Source organism: Myodes glareolus, chromosome 11, assembly GCF_982192425.1.
Source record: "Myodes glareolus chromosome 11, mMyoGla1.1, whole genome shotgun sequence".
NCBI lineage: Eukaryota > Metazoa > Chordata > Mammalia > Rodentia > Cricetidae > Myodes > Myodes glareolus.
The window spans coordinates 56607628-56615717 of NC_142036.1; positions in this window are offsets into that span (position 1 = coordinate 56607628).

Consider the following 8090-nt stretch of genomic DNA (forward strand, 5'->3'; position numbering starts at 1 on the left):
AGGAGCTGGGCACATCTGTGCTCCATGGAAGAAACCACGAGGCACTGAAGGAGCCCAGAAAAAAGGAGAGACTGGGGTGGTCTGAGAGATGAGGGGAGAGGACCCTGGGATGTGGAGGCACAGTGCGTCCTGTGGCCTGTGGTCTCTCCTCACAGAATGAAGGCTAAGACTTTGGGGTCCTGCTCTTCTCACTGACAGCCTTGCAACACGAGGGAGATTAGCCTCTGCGAGGGTTCAGGCGAGTGGTGTAGATCTCCTGGAAGTAGAGGTCCTAACAAGGCCTTGCTCCTCCAGTCCTGGGCGATTATAACATTATCTGCTCTCAGGACTGATCAACATACACACTCACTATCCAATACATGATGGCTAGTGTTATTTTATTATTCTAGAGCTTTTAGAGATTCCTCAAAATGGGATTGCTGGGATAAAGAATCCTGTAAGAATTACTGAGTGTTGCTTGTAGAAATTGAGTGTTATAGGGCGGTGGTGGCGCACACCTTTAATCCCAGCTCAGAAGGCGGGGGGGGGGGGGGGGGGGGGGGGGGGGGAGGGATCTCTGAGTTTGAGGCCTGTTTCGTTTATAGAGTGAGTTCTAGGATGGCCAGGGCTACACAGAGAAACTCTGTCTCAGAAAAAAAAAAGAGAGAGAGAAAGAAGAAAGAAAGAAAAGAAAGAAAAAGAAGAAAGAAAGGAAGGAAGGAAGAAAGAGAGAGATACGATTTTCCTTTGAGTTGCTTTAAAGTGTCTTAGTTTGACCATGGTAGATAAGGACAGCCGTATGATCCTGGGTGCCTGGGAGACCGGCAGCCACTGTTTTCCTCCTCATCTTCCTCATCTTCCTCTTCCTATTACTCCAACTTCCTCGGCCTTATTGCTATTTCCCCCACCACACACACATACACACATGCACGTACGCACGCACGCACACACGCACGCACACCTGGAAATTCCTTTAAAATGACATCTCTTCTCCGGAAAGCGGATTACAATGCAGTTTCCTGAAAATGCGCCTGGGCCTTCCACTCACCCCTCCCCCAGCTCATTCATCTAGTAACACCTGGCCCAGGGGCAAGAGAGTTAGGGGGACTGGAGTGGGGCCACTATCACAGAGCCACAAGCCCAGCATCAGATGGGTGGCAGGAGGGATCGTGATACCTAGAAACCATGTCGGGAGAGGTCAGACACTTGGGACGAGAGAAGTGAACGGTCAGGTCTCCAGCTGAGCCTTTCATCCTGGCCGGCTCTCTTGGAAGGCAGCTGCAGAGGGATGGGCTGAGAGCCTTGTGGGATTCGCCTCAGTTGCATGAATGCCCATTGCCAGGCAGAGAGAAACAGACTGCGGACTGCCCCTCTGCTGTGCCTGCTTACCTTGGCATGTGTCTGGCACCAGAAGGCTGCCGTTTTAGGCTGGTGAGTGCCAAGCTGGTGAGTGAACCACCCTCTAGATCTCAGTTTGGAGTGAATCATTGAAGTGTTTGCTACATGAAAACTTTCTTTCCTTGATTATCGTATTACATGGCTGCATCGCTTTTGACAGCCGGGCTGTTTTTAAACAAGCTGAGGCTCCCCTACCCCCACCCTTAGCATTCCCACCATGCATGTTCCTGCTGTAACTGAAATCTACTGTTTTGGAAAAATGCTGTGAGAAATTCCCTGTTTCTGAAATGCTGCTTTGTTGCTTTGGCTTTTCCTAAATATCCTCAATTCCAATTTATGGCAGACACCTCACCCCTCCCACACACCCTTATTCCACCTTACACCTCCCACCCACCTCATCCCACCTCACCCCTCCATCCACCCCTATTCCACTTCACCCCCCCCCACACCCCTATTCCACCTTACCCCTCCCCCACACCCCATCCAACCTCACCCCTCCCACACACCCCCATCCAACCTCACCCCTCTCACCCACCCCTATTACACCTCACCCCTCCCACTCACCCATTTCACCTCACACCTCCCACAACCCTCATCCCACCTCACTCCTCCACACACCCTCATCCCACCTCACCCTCCCACCCACCCCCTTCCACCTCACCTTCCTGTGAGTCTGTCCAGTTTAGAATGTAAACATCACACTGAAATCCAAATCAGAAATCCACGAAGCTCAGAGAGGGCACAGCTCACGTAGTGGCTGTGCAAGAAGCACAAGGACTTGAGTTCACTTCCCCGGGGTCCAGGAACAACCCAGGCGTGATGATGTTTATCTGTAATCCTGGGGCTGGGAGGTGGTGACAAGTGGATCTCAGGGCCTGCCTAACCAGCCCGTCTAGCAGAAATAGAGAGACCCAGGTTCAGTAAGAGACTGACTCAAAACATAAGGTTGATCACCAGCTAAAGACATTCCTATGTCAACCTCTAGCTTCTACACACTTCTCTCTCTCTCTCTCTCTCTCTCTCTCTCTCACACACACACACACACACACACACACACACACACACACCATGAGAAAAAAACTTTTCTTTTTCTGGTTCAAAGAGATGAAGCCAAAGGGAGAATGCCCAGGTTATCACCAAGGATAAACACGGGCTGACAAAGTCTTGTGTTTGTTTTAACAACAAAGAAATGGGGATGAGGAACCAACTTAAGAGCCAGGATCATAGTCGCCCTCAGATCCACTTCCCCCTCAGATCCACTTCCCCTAGAGTCCCCCTCAGATCCACTTACTTCCCCTAGAGCCACTGACAACCAACACTGCTCAGAACAGCTTGAGCATGCTGCTGTGACTGCCAACAAACCCACCCAAAGGAAATCATGTCATTTATTAATAATGTCATATTCCTTTTCAAAAGAGGAGGCCGCCGGGGAGAGAGAAGCGCCAGTGTGGTGCCAGCTACTTGAAGATGTGAAGTTTCCAAAGAGCTCAGTTGGGACATTCAACTCTGGGGCCCTACATTAGGCTGCCAGGATAAATAGGAAAAAGGCAATGGGTTCAGAAATGCCTGGTACCAACCAGAAGGTGAGTACCGAGTGTCCTCACTGAGAGGACACAGAAGCCACAGTACCCAAAGAGACTTTGGGATGCAACTCTGGAGAGGCAGAAGAGGGATTCTCGTGGGGAGGGTGTTTGTGTGCTTTATCTTAGTGAGTTCAGGGCCTTAGTAACGGGGTTTCTGCAAGACTGAAAGCAGCCAGTGCCTCCTCCCTGAACGACTTGCCATGGTTCTCTCTTCTGCTTTCATACCAGCTCTCCCTTAGTGCTCCTCACCTGCTTCTGCTTCCGATTTCTCCAAGACTACACCCTGAACGCTTCTCTTCTGGAGCCTGGACCTCTACATCCTTCCGTAGCCATGTCCTCCCAGGCATCTCACAGCCACCTCAGAACCCAAGCTGTCTGCTGACTGAACCCAGCTTTCTACCAAGAGACACCTCTGCCTGGATGGTCTTACCTCAGTCAGTGGGACTAGGGATCTTCCACCCATTCCATCACCTACAAGCCTTGTCCACACTCCACAGTTTGTAAATTACTAGTCCTCTCAGCTTGACTCCCAAGCTACCAACCATTACAACTCATCGGTCCTTCAGTCTCTCTTGCTAGGTAAATTTTAGCACATGAAGCGACCACTGAAATCATTCACTTCGGCCCCTCGGGTGTGATTTTAGCCTCTTGGGTATATATGTTCAGTCTCTTCAGGAGCGTTACAAATCTCTCACCAGTATTCACCAGCCCTTCGGGCTTGTTCTCATCCACCTCAGGAATGTTCTCAGCCCGTGCGGTGGGTCCTCAGCCCCTGAGGTGTGTTTTTAGCGCCTCCCCAGAACAGCTCTTCAAGGATGCTCTTAGCCCCACTCATAGTTTGTCAGCCTCCTTGGGCACGTTCTCAGCCCCTTAGGAGTATTCTCAGCCCTTCAGGTGTTTCCAGCTCCCCAGGTTGTCTGTCCTGCACCTTCCACCTCTAGAAGGTGACAGCTGGCTATTTTTCAGGTGGGAGGGGTGCACTCTCTTGTGTCTTTACGGGTGAGAGTGTTGCAGAATTGAGTGCCTGCAGTTGATGCTAGCTTGTCTCTGGTTTCCTGCCCCACTAACTCTCAAGGGTGTCTTTCTTCTTTGTGGTTAGCTCAAGACTACCACATGGCTTCTTTGTTGCTAGCCTCACACCCACATCCCAGACCGGAAGAAACAAGTGCCAGCATCCATGTCTAGAAAGCATCTCTTTTCCAGAAATCCTCAGAAGGTCCTCTTAATCTCACCAACCAGAGCTATGTCACAAGACATCCACAGCTAAGGTTAGTTCAGAGCAAACACCTAGGAAAGTCTCAACTTTGACCTGGAAGCACTCACTCCCCGGAAGTGTCCGCCTGTGGGGACCAAGGATTAAAAAGATTGGTAGTGACTAGTGTCCTCCTCATACTCCACTTAAAACGGGGATAGAATTTACCTTGGTGAGTCGTTGAATTTCAGAGAGACTGTGGGCAAACCTTCATAGTAGCCAAGGCATAGCAGCCCTCAGGGAAAGCCATTATATTCTTACATTTTCAGAAGTGGCCTTTAGCCAGGAGTTTTCCGGACAAAGCAGAAAATGTATTATAGAGACATGGTCCTGACTCTGTGCCGTTCTTTTACATTGAACTTGCTTCTTGGTTAATAAGTCTTTCCTTGGTAGTTTATTCAGCGGCCGATACATCCAGCCAAGTTGTCACTATGACACTTCACTCCCACGTGACACATGAGAAACAAGATTTGGAAAGACACAAAGGACGAACTGGCAGGGCTCGCTTGCTTTGTGGCTACAGGGCTGCATAGTTCTTCTCTGATTCATGGAAAAACACATAGCACATAGAAGTTGGCTATGGATTGAAAATCTCTCAGGCCAGAGAGCTGAAGAATCAAGTCTCAGGGACTTAGTTGCTGAGGGCTAAAAAGCTCATTTAGAAGGTGACCAGTGAAAGACCTAGGGAGTCTACTCTGCATTTCCGGCTCCTCATACCACGGTTTCTTTGGAGAGCAAATGAATAAAGACTTTTGTAGGACTGTTTTCTTTGCTAGGGACAAGCACAAAATGACTTAAAAAGTGAATATATTGGCTCCAATTACTAAAACGTTCAAGGGTAGAGTTTCACTTCCAACTGGATCCAACTGCTCAAATGAAACGTTGATGGATAGCTCTATCCCTAGACTTATCCCTCTGTGGACGGGTCCCCTGAAGCTTCAGAATGAGAGCCCCTCAGTTTGGGATCCAAGCAGAAAGACGAGACCTTGTCCCTGATAATTTAAGAAAAACAAAACAAAAACAAAAAACCTCCCAAACTAGGCCAATCTGAAACACAAGCTATCAATCACCAGAATCAATCACCAATCACAGTGCTAAGGAAATAGTTTCTTATTGACCAGACAAAGCCAATCCCCCTTAAGCCACTTAAGAGTAGGTGAGAGCTGGCCCATGGAAAGACAGTCGTGTCAGCAAGAGAGCCAGCCTAGACCAGTTCTGTAAAAGTGCCCGGACATGGTTAGTTATAGATACAACTGGCATTACAAACACCACAGAAATAGGCGGGGTGGGGAGACGGTTCAGTTGGTAAACCATTTATTATGCAAGCAGAAGGACCTACATGCTGATCCCCAGCACCCAAGTAAAAGCTGGTCACTTTAGTGTCACCCCAACACTGAAGGAGCAGAGACAGGCAGTTCCTTGGAGACTGGAAAACACCAGTCTATCCAAATCACTGTCCCCTAGGTTCAGAGAGAGACCTTGTTTCAAAAATAAAGTAATCCCAAAGACAGGAGGAGAAAGACTACTGACCCAAATCATCACGGCTTTTTCATCCACATGCAGCTGCCTCCCCCTAAGGTAGGGTTCAAGAGGTCAGCATTGGATGGGAGAAAGACAAGGGTTTTCTAGCTCAGGGTAGGGGGTTCCAAACGGGGGGGTGTGGAAGGCCAAATAGCCAGGGTTACAGGAGCAGAATATAAGCATAACAAGCTAGTCCTGATGTCCTGCTGAAATAAAGACAGGGTTGCAAGGTGGGGGCAACAAGGTAGTCATGATAACAGGTAATCATAACAAGGTAGTCAGAGGTGGTCCTGGAACATTTTGAAACAGAGGTAGGGTTGCAAGATGGCTATAAACAACTTTTTGAAACAAAGACATGATTGCCACTCCTGGATCAGACAATCAGGGTCATTTCTAGTTAAGATTACAGATGGGGCATAGCCTGATCCCTGAGAAACAGAGGTTTAACCATAAACAGGGGTGTGCCTATTTTGTCTTTACTAAGAATGCTTTGAAGTTCAAAATGGAGGCAAGCTGGTTCTTCAAGTGACTGAGGAAGAATCTGGCGTTGACCTCTCATCTCCACATGTATGTGCACACATATACCCATCCCCCCCCCGCACAAATAATATAGACTTACTAGTGACAGACACCCTCTTTTTAATCTGTCAATATTCAACTCATGCTTCTGGCTCATTCCAAATGTCATCACAGATAAATCTCGCTAAGAAGACCAATTTTCCACCGGTGCTTTTTGTTTGTTTTTCCCTCATAGTGTATTTCACATTTTCCTATGCATTTTGGTGAGTCATACAACCGCTCATTGATTTTTTTTCTCCACTCGCCTTGAGCCCACCAGCAGCAGCTTAAGGATGAAGGCACAGAGATTGGATTGGAGAAAGCAAGCTGGCTTTTTTTTTTTAATCTTAAATCATAGTTAACTCTTTCTTTAGTCTGAAACCTGAAATAGAGTTGATAACAGACTCAAACCCTGAGATGGAGGAAGCTTACAAAAGTCATGTTCTAAAAGGGACAGGGTTAGGTTAGGAGATACCCACACCCCTTTAACAAACAAAATGAAAATCTGGGGACACCTTCGACACCTTCCTCAGAGTGGGAACCTTATTGATAAGTCCAGAGCCTTCCTGTGCTGTTCATGCGGTTTACAAGATGTCTATCTCCTCATAGTCCCATGGCTCCATTCCAGGGACACTCCCCTGGGGGAAGGGGGGGAAGAGAGGGGATCAACATACCAAGATGTTCCTACTTCAGCCTTGCTTGCAAGCACCTGCAGACTTCCACTGAATGGTTCCTGTTCAACTCAACAGGTTCTAATTACGTGAACTAATATTTGCTCACTACTAAACCATGTTCATTCTCGTAAAAAGCAAACTTTCAAAGGCTGGGGTTAAGCAAACCCCAGAAAATTCTCAATATTTATGCCAACGCACGCCTGCTTCCCACCACTTAGAGTTTCTCATTGCCCCACCATTACAGACATTTGCCTTTTTAGACATTTACCCCGATTCTTCTCATTAAGGACAAACGGTCTCTCTTTCGGTCCCCGACACACCCGGTAGAGCAGGGCTAGGCTCTGCCTCAGATCTTGCTATGTGGAAATGGCCACTGTTGGCTCCTTAGTAAAAACTAGCTGCGAGAGCCCTCTCTGAGCTGGGGGTGCTTCCCCTTCTGTGGCTTCTGAGTCATGTTTCTGAACCAGAAGTTGAGAACTGTCTGAGAAAAAACTGAGGTGTGTTATTTCTCTCTTCTTGTCAAGCCTATCATACATCTCACTGCCAAGTTTCTCCCTCACAACTCTGTCATATTTGTCCCCAAGCACGTTCATGTACCGTAACAGAAAGAGCCTGCGAGGAAGAAAATGTCGGAACTCACATCCTGTAAAGATGGACGCTGGAGACAGAGGACATTATCTGATATGATAGAGAATCAGGGATTCTTAACCCCGTTTTGTTGGTGCTTGCTAGAGCCCTACATCCTTATTTTGAATTTGATGATAATTCAACCTCCCAACACACACACATACACACATGCACACACACACAGAGACACACACCCCAGACTGCTCACATTGTGGATCATATTGGGAAAATTAGGAAAAAAAAATTGAGTCTCAGTGGATCAACTAACTGGAAGTGAACCAGTTTATCCACAAAGCAAGCTGAAGGAGGAACATGTGGTCACCCTTTAACAGCATACAGCCCTATACAGATTACCTGAAATTCACACCACACTAGACATTCTTAGTGTAGCTAATGTTCAACACGGCAAAGCTACGCCCTTCCTCTTCTCTGAACTGGTTCCGTGATGACGGAAGAATGAAAGCTTGGGCTCTCGAGATACATCACATGGATATAAAT